The sequence below is a fragment of the Diospyros lotus genome, chromosome 15 (genome assembly GCF_014633365.1).
Source record: "Diospyros lotus cultivar Yz01 chromosome 15, ASM1463336v1, whole genome shotgun sequence".
NCBI classification, from domain to species: Eukaryota; Viridiplantae; Streptophyta; class Magnoliopsida; order Ericales; family Ebenaceae; genus Diospyros; species Diospyros lotus.
In genome coordinates this window covers 12326371-12345411 of record NC_068352.1, presented here as the reverse complement: position 1 = coordinate 12345411, position 19041 = coordinate 12326371, and positions in this window count along the sequence as shown.

Below are 19041 nucleotides of genomic sequence, written 5' to 3'. Positions count from 1 at the left end.
CCCGAATTTTAAATTCCAAGTTATGGAAGCCCATGCGAAGCGTGTCGGAAAGCCAGGCCGGGCGTCGCGACTAAATGCACTATGGGTGTGCAAGAATAGACGGGAAGTCTCGATTTACCTAGAGGGTAATGGTAGGTGCTCGATGGTTATGGGTACCTGAACTTGAGATAGGCTCAGCATGTTGGTTGTGGTTTGAGAGTCTCTTAAGCGGTAAGAGATGCAGAGTCTTGAGAAGCGAGGCTCATGATATGAGCTTGAGGTTATCAAGGCAAGGATAACCAAGTAAGATGGCTTTGGTAAGATGGTGGTGGAACCATCGTAGTTCGGGAAGGCTTTCAGTAGCTTTAATGCTACGGGTGCAAGGCTCGATGTGACGGATCTGATGCTATGGACCGTGTGGCAGAGGACTAATGAGTTGGCTCGCGTTGAGGGCAAGTGGCCCATGAGCCTGAGCAATTTAGTGAACTGCAGGTGATGATCAGATGCCGAAAACCTAGAGCAGCACCTTAAGAGAGTTAGTCCGGTGAGATCGATAGTCTCCTGCAAGGGATAGGACATCTAGAGTAGTCCTAGGGAGAAATTGTGGGACGCAAAAAAAATGTTCTGATGGATTAGTAGTCGAGTAGGAAGCTTGGTAGGGCGAAGCTACGGGTGCGAAATAGATCAGAGTAGGACCTGAGCCCTGTTATTGGAAACTGTTGTTGGGCCAGTGTAAGGGAGCAACATGGTAACGATGATTGGGTGTTGGCTCTCCGAAGCACAGGGCAACACGATGGGGAACCAGTGTTGGGCCAGTGTATGGGAGTGACACAGTAAAGATGACCAGGTGTGGCTCGCCTAAAACACAGGGCAACTCAGTGATTTTGTAGATGGTCAGGGTCTAAAGATCTGTAAGATGCATGATAGGGGAGCAAAAGCTATGATCAGTTTTGCAACTCAGCTGTGAGTAATAAGTAATGTTGAGGCGGTTTAGTGAATGTTAAGGTGTCGTAGCGTTTCGAGATGTTCGAGAAAGAAACCCGGGAAAAGGAAACGGGTCTAGCGTGGGAATAACGCTACAGTTGATGCCTACGGTTGACGGGTTTAATGCTAAGGACCACTAGATATAGACGGTTAGTTCATAGGAGGGACTGCAGCCCTCTATGTGGAGTAACATGTCTGCGGTGGAGACGATTAGACGTCGAAGACTTGGGACATGCTGTAGGTTATGCTTGAGCCAGACCTAAATTTTCATGAGGGTTGAAGTATCGTGGAAGTGCTTTTGTTATCTTGGCAGCAGGAAGATTCGTGAATTGAGTGGGTTATATCTTGTGGTTGAATTTGATCGAAGTTGATCGGATAAATTGAGATGAGAGACCCGTGTGACCTTGCGGTGATGCAAGAAGATGGGTTAGTTGGTGGAGTCAATAAATGGCTCCAAAATGTTACGTAAGTGCTGTGGAGGGCGAGACTTACGAGTTGGAAGCCAACCATGAGATGGGATTATTGAAGCGCGCAAAAGTTTCAAGTATGGGGATCTCCAATCCTGTGATGGGAGTTGTGGCATGCTGAACGTGTGGCTGAGGCACGGTTTGAAATTCGTGAAGGCTTGCAATTGCACGGTCTAATGTTAGTCCTGATGTGTCGATGCGGAAGTAAGGAAGTATCCTCATGTAGCACTGGATGGATTTTCAGTTGATGACACAGGATCAGTTGCCAGGTGGTAGCACCTGATGGCAATGATAAGAGCGTGAGGCTCGAGGACTGTGAAGTAAAGCCTTGTTGGGTGCCGTGTATGCCTCTAGTATAAAGGTTCAGCGAGTCCTGGTGGTTAGACCAGGCGAATTTTGAGAAAGAGATCCAAGGTGGTAAAAGATGGTTAGTCAGGGCAGAGTAGTGCCATTTAAAGGAATGTGGCTCTGGAATGAGAGCTATCATTGGTAGTGCTGAGATGTGGCCTGGAAAGAACTTGAGATGTTTTCCTAAGAAAGGTTGAGTATGGGGCCACAACACTAGATAAACTTCCTAAAGCACTATAATTTTATTGGGAGAGATCACCCGGGGAAAAAGCCAGCATGATGGCAGGTGCCTGAGTAGGAAGATAGGTCCTACGGCATAGAGTGGAAGTGTGAATTCCACAGGAATAGCAGGGGTGATTTCCAATGGGCGGAGTTAAATCAAAAATCATAGACGATAAGTGCAAGAGTAGTGCCTAGAGAAAAGTTGTGTTAGTTATGAGCCGTGCGATCCGGTTAAAGCTAATTGAGTTGATTAGACGGAAGGTGAAGGCGAATTTAAGATGTCGCCAATGGGTGACGAGAGCTCGAAGGAAGAGCTTAGGGGACGAGATTGGTTCCCAGGAATGATGTGGAGGTGATGAAATCACCTGGAAGCTGTGAGTAACACAGCTAGAGGGATGCCTTGGAGTTTGGGCAATTAATAAGGTTTAACCTCGTGGCTAAAGGTTAACGATTGTGAAAGGAAATCAGCTAGTGGAGCTGATTAGTGGCTGGTTGAGGGTAGCCGATGGCGACCGAAGGCGCCAATTGGTGATAGCAGCAGCAGCGAGTGGTGGCTGGCCATGGTCGTGTTGAGTCGTAAGAGTAGTTGGTCAGTGGCGTTGGTGGAGTTGAAGTCGCGGTAGCTGTTGGATGTGGCGCTAAGTGATGGCAAGAGATCGTCTTAGCTGATGATAATGGCATTAAGGCTAAGGTGATCGCTCACTAAGCAATGTGAGCTGGTTGTGGCAAAGGTTATATAAAAAAAAAAAAAAACTTGGGAGAAGCCAGAGTCTCTTAGGTAATTAGCTAGTTGCCATAAGCATAGCAAAGTGATATGAGGAAGGCGGCCTAAGAGTGGGGTCGTGCCGGTTGCGTTGACCAGTGAGATTCATGGAGCAGCGAGTCTTTGAGATGGCATGGTGGTGTCATCATCGCTGTCAGGGAAAAGATGTTGTTAGGTAGGTCGAAGGTGACCATTATGCATGGTTTAAATCGGGTGTTTAATGCGGATTGAGAATGAACCTGATTTTGAACGGCTGAAAGTTTCGTGCCACAAGAGTATGAGGCTCTGTCGAGAAATGGGGAGATTTGAAAGGTCCAATGAAATTGAAGCTAGGCGAGTAAATTTGGTTAGAAGACCGCTACAAGAGTGAGGGTGTAACCATGTTAGCTTGTTATGGTGCAGACCAAAGGCACGAGTCATCCTACAGGTGCGATATAATAAGGGGTTGTGCAGATGGTAATAAGCCAATCACTTGTGCCACGCACCGTGGGTGATGACGAGGGCCGATTAATGGTTCTGTGACCTTAAGTGAAGTGGTAGGATCCTTGACTCGTGGTAGGGTTAAACAGCCAAGGTAAGGCCTAGCATGGGGCATGATCGTGAAGGCCACAATGAGGTGAAGATTTGTAGGGGTTGCTCAGTGAACAGTTCCCTGTTATGGGTATGAGACCCCTACTAGGGTGATACCGGCTAGTAAGAAAGGCCTAAGTGTCTCTGTGTGCTTAATGTGAAGAACTCTTGGGTGGGAGAATGTGGTGGCCCGAGCATGGTTAAGCTCGAGGCGAGAGTGTGATGAGGCGTGCATCGCCAGGTTCGAGATGGACTCGGGTAATGCACGTACGATCGAAATGTGTATGTACCTGGCATGGTGTTAGGTATGATGATTATGCGTAATCGTATCGATAAATGAGGGCCAACTAGTCAAGGAAGTAGACCATGTATGAAATGGTCGAAGTTGGCCGAGTGGGCCAAATGGTTGCTTCCCGTGCAGTGATAGCAGGGTTAGTTGATCGGTAATGAGAGGTTGCCATGAAGATCGACTCAAGCTGTGCATGCTTGTGATTAATAGCGGTATGCCATGGTGGCATAGGTGTCAGAGTGTCTTATTGGCACTAAAAGTGACATTGCGACTGATGGTCAGTGCTAAAACGTTGCTGGTTGGACCAGCGTAAAATCATGGCCATGTGTGATTGGCAATGGGAAACGTTGCCATGTGTGATCGACGTAAAAATCGTAGTACACTGATCAGTGATGCAATGTTAGCAAGAGTTTCTTTCGATTGATGGGAAAATGGGAAGTAAACTGCAAAGCGATGCTTAGGAGAAGAGAAAATTCATCAGGAGATGGATATCGTGGCAGTAAGGCATGACCAGCAACCTGGGGCACGATTTGGCTGGAGGCCAGGGTGGTATTCGGTTGGTGAATGTCCTCGAGAGGCAGAGGACCAAATGCCTAAATGAAGCCTTGAGGTGGGAATAACCCGAGGTAAAGGTGAGAAATGGATAGGCGATGAGATTCTCGAGCATGAGAATTTGCCTTGTAGCCTGAGAATGTGATTATCTTGGGCAAGAGATTAAGGCAAAGTGAATTTCGAGGACGAAATTCTTTAAGGGGGGTGGAATGTAATACCCAGTATTACATGGTATTAAAAAAAATAAATAACTTTTGATTATTTTGTCAGGACCTCGGGTGGTCCGGGAAGCCCAAGAGTCGGTATCGAGAAATAAATTAATAAAATTGCCGAATTGGCAGCTGGGAGTGCCTCGGGAGTTGGATGTCCATGGAAGAGGGCAAGAGATTGACAAGCGTCTCAGGACGAGATTGATGACGCTGGAAGCAGTCCGACCGGGAATAATTTTTGGAATTAATTTTGTAGAAGCCCGAGTGGGTGCCAATACCGAATAATCGGAGGGGGACCTCCTGGAAGCTGAGGGGACCCTAGGGGTGGTTCGATTTTCTAAGTAAGGCAACCCTTAAGTGTTTTCGGGTTGAATTAAGGTTCCGTGCAGGCGCAGGGACGAAATTGGCTTTATCGAGTAAAAGTCAAATTATTAATTTTGGAGAATTAATGTTTTGGTGGCTTTGGGGTAATTAATTAAAATCTTGGGAGGGTCCAAGTATAATTATTGGAATCCCCAAGTGCAATTAATGTTTTCTTAAGTGAAATTATGATAAAAATAGGGGATTAATGTGTAATATAGTGTATATATATATATGCGCGCGAGCTTGCTGGCCAAGTCTCCAACAGTGCGCCTCCCCTGATATTTGAAATGGCCTTGGATCCAAACAGAGAGTGGAAAAGAGAGATCGCGAGAGCGTGAGGATGAGCTCGAGAGAGAGCATGGCCGAGAGAGTGAGAGTGATAGTGCGAGGGAGACTGATAAGGGGCCGAGCGGCCATGGCACTGACTGCCATGGCCGATGATGGATGCAGAAGGCAGCATCGAGCAGAGCAGCCAGGCGTGCGTGCTGGAGCCCGGGAAATGGACGATGGCAGTGGTGGCTCGCGCGGAGGCGGCCTGCGGTGGCCAACGGTGGCAGAAGAAGCTGGCGATGGCTGGAGCAAAGGGAGGACTGGTGTAACACCCAGTGTTACAGGTGTTAAAAGAATGAGAAAGAAAGTGAGAAAATTCCAAAAATGCCCTTGAGAAGGTGTTGAATCCTTGAGATTGAGGGTGCCCTATGAGAGGGGTATTTTGGTAATTGGGATAGTGAAGTCCAATAAAGGGTAATTTGGTAAACTGGAAATAATTCCTAGGTGGAATTAAGTATGGAAGTGAATTAGTTCCCATTTTGGATTATGTGGAGATAAATGGGATTGAAAATTTGCAAAGGGTATTTTTGGAAATTTTGGAGTAAATTCTATAATGGAATTAAATTATGGAAATGGGGAAAAATACTCATAAATTACTTATGTGAGTAAAATAATGGATTTTCCCTAAAATAGTGGGTTAATGTGGAAATGCCACATGGATGGCTTAGATTAAGTCTTGAAAGCCAAGGTTGTGGCATGGAGTGACACTTGGCATTTTCTTGTCCAAGTAAAATGGAAGAGATAAGAGTGATTATTTTAAATCAAAAGGAAAAGATTAATAGTCACTCAAACCATTAATGATGGTGATGATGATGTTGGGAAAAGAAATTCAAATTTGAATTTTGAAAAATTTCATGGTTGAAGGGTGAAAATTATCTCATTAAAATGGCAATTAATTGGAAAGTTTCCTTACAATTGATATATATTATTGATGGGTGAAATTGTCCCAATTATGTAAATAGAAATTCAAATTAATTTCAAAAGAAATTGGAATATGATCATTCTTGCAATTAATGGGAGGCATGATTTAGTTGCATTTAAAGAAAATGCAAAAGAAATGAAAATGGTCAAGCATTGATTATGGAAAATGGTCACATTAAATTAAGTGGGAAAGAAAATATATATGTCTCTCAAGTGGTCACTCATGTGATGGGGTGAAATTAGTCAAATTAAATAAATGAGGAAAATGACTAATTTTGGAATGGAAGACCAAGATGATCCAAGGGTGGAGACTTGGCCTTGGATTGGGAAATTGATCCAAGGGTCATAAATTAGTCTTGAAAGTTGGCATGGATTGCCAACATAAATGGAAGTGAATTTTAAATGATTAGAATGGATGGTTGAGATTAAAAATCTCCAAAGCACATGGATTGTGCTTGTAATGGAAGGCTAGGATTATTTCTCTTAAACCCACAAAGATCCAAAGGTTAGGATCCACTCTTGAAAGAGGGAGAAAATTTATATATTGGCAAGGTAGGAAGAGAAGTCTTCCCTTTGGCCATTTGAAGAAGAAAAAGAAGAAGAAGAAGAAGAAAGAGCCTAGAGGTAAACTCTTTAGTTTTTGTAAAGAAATCTAAGTCTTCTAACTTCTTAATCTTCTTATCTTCAAGGATTAGATTTTTTTTAAAGATCAAAGTTATTTCTTTTACTTCTTTAGGGGATGGAAGCAAGTGAAGTCTTGCCAAGTCAAGTTGTTGAAGCTCTCTTGAAGTTAAAGATTGTGGAAAAATCTAAAAGAATAGAGGTAAGGGATAGCCCCATGGGATGGTGGCTTGCAAGTTGTAAGTATGATGCATGATTTCTATGTGTGCATTGGCATGTTGTGTGTTTTAGGACCTATGGCCATGAGGTTGAGTGGGGTAGGGTAGATTAAAGCCTCAAACCAAGGTGGTTGTGAGGATGTGGAAGCCCTAACCATGTTGCATACATGCATTGGCATCACATTTATTTTCATGTTCATACTATTGTCATTGCACCCTTATTGAGCTTAATAGCTCATGAGGTTTTTATCCTCACCATGTAGGTATCTCATGTGCAAGAAGGAAGGGAGTTTTCCATGGTTAAGAGTTGAAAGCAAGGAAGAAAGCAAGAGTAGCAATGTTTATGTATTTTTATGCTTTAAGTGTTGTATTTATTTTGTTAATATGTAATGAAGGCTAAGTGTGGGAAAAAGGGGGCAAACTTGAATGTTTTGGAAGCCCCTTGGTATGAGAAAGTATTCTGGAAATGTGGGGTTTCAATTCAAAAAAAAAAAAGGGGCGGGGGCAGTGTGCTGGCCAGGGGCGCGCCTGGCGCGGCCAGCGCCCGCGGCTGGCGCACGGCCAGCGCGCGCGCGCGCGCACGGCCCATGCGCGCGCGGCCCCGCCCTGGAGGGGGGCGCGGCCAGCTGCCGTACACCCCCCCCTTGCTGCTATTAGTTTTTTTTCTGTTTTCCTTTTTTTTATTTAATTCCTGTTTATTTAAATATAGGATATTATCTTGGAAATTCTGAAATAATCTATATTTAAATAAATAAATAAATGAGTATTTAGCCTCTAAATTAATTATTAAATTAATATAAATTTGAGGCAATTGGGGGAAAATTTTCTATATTTTGGAAAATTAAATAATGGAGTATTCCCTTAAATTTTAGAAATTGGATGAGGATTCCTTGAGATTTGTATTTCAAAAATAAATTTCCTAATGGTTGGAAAATTAAGGAATTTTTGAAATAATTAAAGGGGAAAATCGATGGAGATTTATGAGGAAAATTTATTTAAATTTTTCCAAAGAAATATTAATCCAAATATTTTCCAAAGGAATCGAATGTGAGATAAATGGGTTAATGGTTGGGGCAAAGAAAAGAAAAATTATTTTCTTATAATTAAGGCGTTATGCCATAATTTATTTGAAGCTAGAGAGCTATAGCTTATTTTCTTTCGATCCTGGGAGGTCACCCTAAGCTCATCATTAAAGAGCTTGAGAAGGGATGACGATTGCGAGGTTTCGGGTTTTAATAGGTCGTCTGATAATTCCCGAACCCTCGAGCGGAGCGAAGAGAGGGCAAAGCCTAGTTCCCACCTAGGTCGTTTCCGTTGAAACGTAGCCGTCTCTTCATCTTTGCCCTAGCATGTAAATAGTAAGTTGGCTATTCGTGAGTAACACCCGTAGGTGGGAGCGGAGCGTTACAGTTTGGTATCAGAGCGTTTGATGGAGTTTTAATTGTGGATGTCCCGCATAATTTGGATGTAAGTCAGAATTTAAAGTGAGATTCAAGCGTGAGATTGACCCGATGACCTCAAAAGTAGTACTTGTGGTCCGAGGTAGGACTATTGGTCCGAGGACCCTTGGGTTTGGGTCGAGGCTTTAAGGCTTGTCATGGTTCGAAGTGAGATGCTCGGGTATTCCTATTCGAGAAGTAGGAAGGTATCATGGGTCGAGATGATATACCCGTGAGAGGTATACGGGTCAAGCCAAGAAAAGCCGGTAACCCTAGTGTGGGTGTTGGTGTCAAGAAACCCGAATGTGGGAATTTGGGCATGTTAGGTGTTCTAAGGACGGGAACTCCTTAAGATGGAAGCGTTAAGGCTCCTGTGGGGACACGAAGCCGAGTCATGGCAAGGGTCATGAAAGGGCAAAGAAAGCCTGAGGCATAACTAATCGGTGATGGGATTTAGTTGAGCATCCCTATGTTTGGGAATTGGCTAAGCATGCTCGAGGGGATAGAGTGTTTTCCCTTTGGAAAGCGAGGTGTTGAGGTTGCGTGCTTGAGATACTGTGAGCTAATGTAGGAATTAGCTCGAAGCTCAAGGAAAGGAGTCGTCGGCAGGCTATATGACGAGCTCCAAGTAACGAACTAGATGGCTTGCAGTGGGGCCCTGAGGGGTGTGTGCATGTAATGCATACCTATGTCACGGCCAAGGTAAGCATGACGAAAATAGTTTGTGGAAGATTCGAGCGGGAGTCGTGTGTGTTGTATGCACGATGGATGGATGTATGTGGTGCGATGTGAGTGGATCGTGATGATGATCCGAAAGGGGATGTACCTAGGGTGTGAGAGTGGACCCTAGTTAGCTTCAAGATGAAGCACGGCCTAACCTAAGGAAGGATAGGTAGGTGAGGCTAGTGGACCCTAGCGGGTATTGTATGAAATGGATGATCTCTAGTGAGTTGAGATTCAGAGGAGTCCCGATCATGGAATAAGTGGGGTTCGGGGAGACCCGAGTTAAGATTGAATGAATTGGCATGTATTGTTATACGTGTGAAAGCCGTGGGATTTGTAGTCCACGCTGTGAAGGCTATGAAATCATTCATATATTAAAGGATGGGGGACAAATTAAATCCTCATGGTGACGCTTGGGTAAGGTGAGATGCCTAAGGTCATGGGAAGTGGGGAATGGGTAGACCCTCCTAGTGATGCTTGGGGTCAGGGATGACACCCAAGGTCACGGGATGCTAGATGTGGGTGATGATGAGGTCACCCAATGAAAGTATGAACGATGGGTGGGCCGAGAGCAGCGGTAGGCTAGAGTGAGGCATCAGGACGCCCAAGGGCTATGCACGTGGAGGAGATGCCAATTGTGGATGCCTTTGTGGGTGAGGCGTAACGGGTAATGTGAATGCCCGAGTTATGGATAAAAGTCATGGATGCCGAGCAAGGCGTGTTAGAAGGTCGAGCTAGGTATAGGGATTGAATGCATACGTGGGTATGCGAGAGGAGACGTGAAGTCTTGATTCACCTGGAGGGTGACAATGTAGGATCTAGATGTTGGATGCCAGAACTTGAGTTAGGCTCAGCATAACTGTCGTAGATCCAATGTTATGGAAAGGATGGGTCATTTGTTCTTGGATGGACTGGTGTGGGACGCTCTTAAGATGGGAGATATAAAGCCTTGAGGAATAAGGCTCATGATGTAAGGTTGAGTTTGTCCCGATAGCGACAACTTGAAGAGGTTGCTTTCGTTAGATAGAGCTGAACCATTGTGGCTTGCGAAAGTCTATCGTAACATTGATGCTACGGGTGCCAAGCTCGTTGTGGCGGATCTGATGCTATGGACCGTATGGCAGAGGACTAGTGAGTTGGCTCGCAGTGAGGGCAAGTGGCCCATGGGCTGGGGCAACCTAGTGAACTGCTGGTGACGGTCAGATGCCGAAGAACTGAAGTAGTAGCTAGGGAGATTTGGTCAGGTGAGACCGAGAATCTCCTGTTAGGGATAGGACCCCTAGAGTAGTCCTAAGGAAGAATCGTATAATGCGATAATGATCCAATAGATTTGTTGTCGAGTAGGACGCCTGGTAAGAATAGTGGCTGCGAGCGTGGCAAGGTAGTTATGTCGGGTTCGATATCAGAAGAGTGACTGAAGAGTTGAAAGTCACACTATGGGATGCGAAGCAGATCAGAGTGGGACCTGAGCCATGCTGTAGGAAACTGTTGCTGGGTCAGTGTATGGGAGTGACGCGATGATGGTGACAAGGTGTTGGCGCGCCTAAAGCACAGGGCAACACAGTGACTATGCAGATGGTCAGGGACTGAAGATCTATGAGATGTTTGAGAAAGAAACCCAGGGAAAGGAAACGGGTCTAGCGTGGGAATAATGCTACGGTTGACGCCTATCAGTGACGGGTCTAATGCTAGGGACCACTGGATGCAGACGGTTAGTCCACAGGAGGGACTGCAGCCCTCCACGTGGAGTAACCTGTCTGTGGTGGAGACAATTAGACACCGAAGACCTGGGGTATGCTGTGGGTTCTGCCCGAGCCAGACCTAAAAATTCCGTAAGGGTTGAAGTATGGTGGTAGTGCTGTGGGTGTCAGGGCAGCAAGAAAGTTTGTGAATCAAGGGAGTGATATCTTGTGGTGTGATAACAAGAAGTGTGGCGAAGCTCCTTGTTAAAGGATGCTAAAATAGCTGTGGTTAAATTTGATCGAAGTGATCTGGTAAATTGGGACGATGTACCCAGTGTGATCTTGCAGTAATGCATGAAGATGGGATTGATTGGTAGAGTTGGTAAATGGCTCGAGAATGATACGTAAGTGCCGTGGAGGGCGAGACTTACGAAATGGAAGCCAACCATCAGATGGGGAAATTGGAGCATGCGGAGGTTTCAAATAAAGCAATCTCTGATCCAGTGATGTGAGTTGTGGTAGGCTAAACGTGTGGCTAAGGCACAATTTGAAATCCGAGGAGATGCGCAATTGCACAGTCTGGTGTTAGTCTTGGTTATGTCAATGCGGAATGAGGAAGTGTCCTCATGTGGCACTGGAAGGGTTTCCAGTTGATGACACACGAGAAATTGCTAAGTGGTAGCACCTAATGGCAATAATGGAACGTGAGGCTCTAGGGTTGTGGTATAAAGCCTTGTTGGTTGTCGTGTATGCAATATAAAGGTTCAGTGGGTCTTAGTGATTGGACCAGGCTGAATGTGCAAAAGAGATTCAAGGTGATAAAAGACGATTGGTCAAGATAGAATTATGCCACTCAAAGGAGTGTGGCTTTGGAATGAGAGCTATCAATGGTTGTGAAAAGAAATCGGCCAGTGAAGCTGTTGTGGTGTTGGAGCCATGTGGTTGCTCACCGAGAGGTGTGAGCTAGCTATAGCAAAGTGTATAAGAAATCTGAGAGAAACCAGAGTCTCTCAGGTATTTGGATAGATGCTATGTGTATAAAAGGTGATTTGAGGAAGGCGACCTAAGAGTGGGGTCGTGCTGGTTGTGGTGACCAGTGAGATTCAGAGAGCAGCAAGTCCTTTGAGATGGCATGGTGGTGTCATCGTCGCGGTTAGGGAAAAAGAAGTTGTCAGGAAGGTCAAAGGTAACCATTGTGCATGGTAAGATCTTGAAGTCGAGTGTGAATGGCCATGAAGGCTAGTATCTATAAATTTTGTGATGCAACGACCGTGGGGGAGAAATTCGTCGCTGTAATGGTTACGTCCTTGCCAAGGAGGACAAGAGGAACCATTATGCATGGTTTAAATCAGGTGTCTATTGTGGGTTGAGAATGAACTTGATGTAGGATGGCTGAAAGTTCATGCCTCAAGAGTAAGAGGCTTTGCTGAGAAATGGTGAGATTTAAAAGGTCCCAATGAAAGTGAAGCTGGGCGAGAAAATTTGGCCAGAAGACCGCTACAAGAGTGGGGGGTGTAACCATGATGGCTTGTTGTGGTGTGGACAAAAGGCACGAGTCATCCTACCGGTGCGATGCATAAGTGATTGTGCAGATGATAATACGCCAATCACTTGTGCCACGCACCGTGGGTGATGACGAGGGCTGATTAAAGGTTCCACGACCCTAAACGCAATGGTAGGATCCTGGACTCGTGGTAGGGTAAATAGCCAAGGTAAGGCCTAGCATGGGAACATGATTGTAAAAGTTGAAATGGAGTGAAGAATTGAAGAGGGGTTGCTCAATGAAGAGTTCCCTGGTATGGGTATGAAACCCTACTAGCATGTGATATCGGCTAGTAAGTTTCATTGTGTACTTAATGCGAAGAACTCCTGGTCGGGAGAAGGTTGTGGACCGAGCATGCTTAAGCTCGAGGTGAGATTGAAATGGTGTATACGTCACCAAGCTCGATGTGAACTCGGGCAGTGCTCAGGGTTAAAATGTGTGATAGCCTGTCATGGTGTTAGGTAGGTCAATTTTAAGTAACCGTATCGATAAATGAGGGTCGGCTGGTCAAAGTAAAAGACCATGCATGAAATGATCGAAGTTAGCAAGGTGGGCCAAATGGGTGCTTCCCAAGTAGTACTAGCATGGTAAGTTGATCGGTAATGAGAGGTTACCATGAGGATCAACTCAAGCTATGCAAGCATGTGATTAATGGAGGTATGCCATGGTGGAATGGGTGTCCGAGTGTCTAATGGGCACTAGAATGTGACATTGCGGTGAATGATCAGTGCTAAGACGTTGCTGGTTGGACCAGCGTAAAATCGTGGCCATGCGTGATGGCAGTGAGAAACGTTGCCATGTGTGATCGGCGTAAAATCGTGATAAGACTGATCAGTGATGCAATGTTAGCGTATGTGGTTTGGACTGATGGAAAAAAAAATGAAAGAGGACTGCAAAGCGATGCTCGAGGTAGCGAAAATCCATCCAGAAATGGATAGAGTTGTGGTAAGCGTGATCAGCAACCAGTTGTGCAATTTGGCAAGAGGCCAAAGCAGTGTCCAGTTGTGGACGTCCTCGAGAGTTGGAAGATCGAAGGCCTAGAGTGAAGCCTTGAGGTAGGTGCAACCCGAGGTAAATGCAAAGAATGGGTCGACTATGGGATTCTCGAGCAGGAGAATTTGGCAAGTAGCCCGAGAATGTGATTGTCTTGGGTAGGCGATGATGGTAAAGCGAATTTCGAGGACGAAATTCTTTTAAGGGGGGAGGAATGTAACACCCGGTGTTACAGGTGTTAAAAGAATGAGAAAGAAAGTGAGAAAATTCCAAAAATGCCCTTGAGAAGGTGTTGAATCCTTGAGATTGAGGGTGCCCTATGAGAGGGGTATTTTGGTAATTGGGATAGTGAAGTCCAATAAAGGGTAATTTGGTAAACTGGAAATAATTCCTAGGTGGAATTAAGTATGGAAGTGAATTAGTTCCCATTTTGGATTATGTGGAGATAAATGGGATTGAAAATTTGCAAAGGGTATTTTTGGAAATTTTGGAGTAAATTCTATAATGGAATTAAATTATGGAAATGGGGAAAAATACTCATAAATTACTTATGTGAGTAAAATAATGGATTTTCCCTAAAATAGTGGGTTAATGTGGAAATGTCACATGGATGGCTTAGATTAAGTCTTGAAAGCCAAGGTTGTGGCATGGAGTGACACTTGGCATTTTCTTGTCCAAGTAAAATGGAAGAGATAAGAGTGATTATTTTAAATCAAAAGGAAAAGATTAATAGTCACTCAAGCCATTAATGATGGTGATGATGATGTTGGGAAAAGAAATTCAAATTTGAATTTTGAAAAATTTCATGGTTGAAGGGTGAAAATTATCTCATTAAAATGGCAATTAATTGGAAAGTTTCCTTACAATTGATATATATTATTGATGGGTGAAATTGTCCCAATTATGTAAATAGAAATTCAAATTAATTTCAAAAGAAATTGGAATATGATCATTCTTGCAATTAATGGGAGGCATGATTTAGTTGCATTTAAAGAAAATGCAAAAGAAATGAAAATGGTCAAGCATTGATTATGGAAAATGGTCACATTAAATTAAGTGGGAAAGAAAATATATATGTCTCTCAAGTGGTCACTCATGTGATGGGGTGAAATTAGTCAAATTAAATAAATGAGGAAAATGACTAATTTTGGAATGGAAGACCAAGATGATCCAAGGGTGGAGACTTGGCCTTGGATTGGGAAATTGATCCAAGGGTCATAAATTAGTCTTGAAAGTTGGCATGGATTGCCAACATAAATGGAAGTGAATTTTAAATGATTAGAATGGATGGTTGAGATTAAAAATCTCCAAAGCACATGGATTGTGCTTGTAATGGAAGGCTAGGATTATTTCTCTTAAACCCACAAAGATCCAAAGGTTAGGATCCACTCTTGAAAAAGGGAGAAAATTTATATATTGGCAAGGTAGGAAGAGAAGTCTTCCCTTTGGCCATTTGAAGAAGAAAAAGAAGAAGAAGAAGAAGAAAGAGCCTAGAGGTAAACTCTTTAGTTTTTGTAAAGAAATCTAAGTCTTCTAACTTCTTAATCTTCTTATCTTCAAGGATTAGATTTTTTTTAAAGATCAAAGTTATTTCTTTTACTTCTTTAGGGGATGGAAGCAAGTGAAGTCTTGCCAAGTCAAGTTGTTGAAGCTCTCTTGAAGTTAAAGATTGTGGAAAAATCTAAAAGAATAGAGGTAAGGGATAGCCCCATGGGATGGTGGCTTGCAAGTTGTAAGTATGATGCATGATTTCTATGTGTGCATTGGCATGTTGTGTGTTTTAGGACCTATGGCCATGAGGTTGAGTGGGGTAGGGTAGATTAAAGCCTCAAACCAAGGTGGTTGTGAGGATGTGGAAGCCCTAACCATGTTGCATACATGCATTGGCATCACATTTATTTTCATGTTCATACTATTGTCATTGCACCCTTATTGAGCTTAATAGCTCATGAGGTTTTTATCCTCACCATGTAGGTATCTCATGTGCAAGAAGGAAGGGAGTTTTCCAAGGTTAAGAGTTGAAAGCAAGGAAGAAAGCAAGAGTAGCAATGTTTATGTATTTTTATGCTTTAAGTGTTGTATTTATTTTGTTAATATGTAATGAAGACTAAGTGTGGGAAAAAGGGGGCAAACTTGAATGTTTTGGAAGCCCCTTGGTATGAGAAAGTATTCTGGAAATGTGGGGTTTCAATTCAAAAAAAAAAAGGGGCGGGGGCAGTGTGCTGGCCAGGGGCGCGCTTGGCGTGGCCGTGCGCAGCTGGTGCGTGCGGACGGCCAGGCCGCGCGCGCGGCCTGCGCGCATGGCCGCGCGGCCAGCGCCCGCGGCCGGTGCGCGCGGCCTGCGCGCATGGCAGCGCGGCCAGCGCCCGCGGCTGGCGCACGGCCAGCGCGCGCGCGCGCGCAAGGCCCATGCGCGCGCGGCCCCGCGCTGGAGGGGGGGCGCGGCCAGCTGCCGCACACCCCCCCTTGCTGCTGTTAGTTTTTTTTCTGTTTTCCTTTTTTTTATTTAATTCCTGTTTATTTAAATATAGGATATTATCTTGGAAATTCTGAAATAATCTATATTTAAATAAATAAATAAATGAGTATTTAGCCTCTAAATTAATTATTAAATTAATATAAATTTGAGGCAATTGAGGGAAAATTTTCTATATTTTGGAAAATTAAATAATGGAGTATTCCCTTAAATTTTAGAAATTGGATGAGGATTCCTTGAGATTTGTATTTCAAAAATAAATTTCCTAATGGTTGGAAAATTAAGGAATTTTTGAAATAATTAAAGGGGAAAATCGATGGAGATTTATGAGGAAAATTTATTTAAATTTTTCCAAAGAAATATTAATCCAAATATTTTTCAAAGGAATTGAATGTGAGATAAATGGGTTAATGGTTGGGGCAAAGAAAAGAAAAATTATTTTCTTATAATTAAGGCGTTATGCCATAATTTATTTGAAGCTAGAGAGCTATAGCTTATTTTCTTTCGATCCTGGGAGGTCACCCTAAGCTCATCATTAAAGAGCTTGAGAAGGGATGACGATTGCGAGGTTTCAGGTTTTAATAGGTCGTCTGATAATTCCCGAACCCTCGAGCGGAGCGAAGAGAGGGCAAAGCCTAGTTCCCACCTAGGTCGTTTCCGTTGAAACGTAGCCGTCTCTTCATCTTTGCCCTAGCATGTAAATAGTAAGTTGGCTATTCGTGAGTAACACCCGTAGGTGGGAGCGGAGCGTTACAACTGGCCATGGAAGTTTCAGCGAGCAAGCAGCGTGCGAGTAGGGGCAACCAGCCGCGGCAATGGTGGCCGGCCGAGGGTTGCGCGATGGTCAGGGTGTAGCGGGCGACGCAAGGGGCTGGCCAAGGCGGTGGCTGGCAGCGTTCGGCGATGGCTATGCGTGGAGGCGCGGTCGTTCGTGAGGAAGAAGACAATGAACAGTGTCGCGCGGGAGAAGCCAGAGAAGAAGAGAAAAATGGAAAGAAAAAAATATAAAAAGAAAAGAAAATAAAAAGAAAGAAGGAAAATCTGGAAAAATGGCTAAAAATTCCAGAAAATGGGGGAAAGTTCTGGAAATTAAATCGAGGCTTGAGGAGTATGTCGGAAGCTCGAAAATGGGATTTTGGGCCCCAAATGAGAGCCTGTGAGGCAATGTCGATGTGGGCACTTTCGAATTTCTTTCCAGATTAGTCGAGGTAAATTTATTAAATTTCTTTCCAAGCATTAGCATGTTATTAGGATGCTGTGGTGATAATGTATCGTGAAGTGTTGGTGGGTATAAACCCTGTGTTGGGGTTATTTGAAATTTTGTTAATGGATGGGTTTTTGCGAGGTAAGCAAAAGTAGGACATTGTTTAATGTCTGATGTAGGGTTGGTTTTGTGTGTGGTTGCATCCAGGTTCGACCGGAGGGACGGTGATCCTAGAAGAGCTTGAGATTTAGGTTGGAATTTGTGCCGAAGCGGAGATGAAGCTTCAAGCCAAGTAAGGGACGGCCCCATGTGGAGGTGGCCTTGCAAGTTGGTAAATGTGTTTGATAATGTTTTTATGTTGCATTGGCATGTAGTGATTATATCTTGTGTGATGCAAGAACTAGTGGACCTGTGGCCATATGGAGGACTAGTGTGGTGGGAGCTGATAGGTTGATGCCTCAAACCTTAGTGGGTTGTGAGGATGTGTGAGCCTAGCCTCATTTGCATGCATTGACATACATAAACATGATTATATTCATATTTACATGCATTGCACCCTTACTGAATCTTTATGACTCATGAGGTTTTACCTCATGTGTAGATGATGCAAGTCCGGATGCAAGCAGGGATGGCGCCGGGAGGCTGTTGTGGCAACTAGCTGTGTTGCCCGAGTTATGTATTTTTAATATTGCTTGTATGTAGCCAGGGGGCGTGGTGTATGTATACCCTTGTGAGTAAATGTCTGTGTTAATGAGCTTAAATGCATTTAATTGTGTAATCATCATAGTGTGATAGATGATTGTGAGATTGCTTGATGAATGTGGCATTGTCGGTAAAGCCAAGTTTCGGACCGAGTCAAGATCAGCAAGGTATGTTCTCATAAATCCCCAATACTCAGCGAAGTGTTTGTATGCTAGCATTGTGCCTGGGTCACCTCTGGCTTGCTATGGGGTGAGCTGAAGAGAGGTGAAGCTCACTCGGGTTTGGGATCTTGGTCCGCTGGATTTTTCTTACTTGAGTTGGGACCGATTCCTGAGTGGAGCGAAGGGATGGACGAAGCCTAGTTCCCACCTAGGGCTTTTCCTGTTGAAACATAGTCCAACCCTTCAGTTGTGGTTGTCGGGTAAGTAATCCGATCGATTATTTACCGGTGGCGCCCGTAAGTGGGAGCGGGTTGTTACATATTCTCTCCATTAAAAATCTAAATTGCCATCTTGGCAAATTCTAACATTAAAAAGAGATAAATGCTATTCTTTTCCTTCAAAATCTCTAAATTGCCACATTAAATAATTAATTGACAAAATCGTTTAATCAAATACTTCAACAATTAATTAAATCATTCTTGAAAAAATACTGGGCCCTCTAACGGGTCGTTACAATGCAAGCTTCAAATGTTTATTTATGGATTAAAACAAGCTTCTTGGAGTTGGAACATATGTTTCGATGAGACAATTAAATTGTTTGATTTCATTAGAAACTTGGATGAACTATGTATATACAAAAAGGTTAGTGGGAGTGCAATCACTTTTCTAGTGCTATATGTTGATGACATACTACTCATTGGGAATGATGTAGGTATGTTACAAGCAACACAAGCCTGGTTATCTACTAATTTCTCCATGAAAGATTTGGGCGAAGCATCTTATATTTTGGGGATTAAGATCTATAGAGATAGATAAAAAAGGATGCTTGGTTTATCCCAATCGATGTTTAACATGGAAGGATCTAAAAGAGGATTTCTTCCAATGTGCGATGGAATTTTTCTCTACAAGTCAATGTCTCCAAAGACTCCAGAGGAGAGGAAAAGAATGGCATCTATTCCCTATGCTTCTGCCATAGGTAGCATAATGTAACGCCCCGCTCCCACTTATGGGTGTTACTCGTGAATAATTACCCGAATTGTCCACCTGCCCGGCCTTAGGTGAAGGGTGTGTAACACCCCAATTTTTTTGAGCGTGTTATAACTTAGGATTTCGGGAATATAAAAATTTTTCATATCACAATAGCTGTCATACATCACACAATATCCCAAAAACCCTAATTTTCACCTTCTTAGCTTAACAAACCCAATAATCAAATAACACTCATGCAAGCACCACATCCGTTGTTCCTTAGGCTCACGGTCTTCTCCACGAGAGCTTTCTC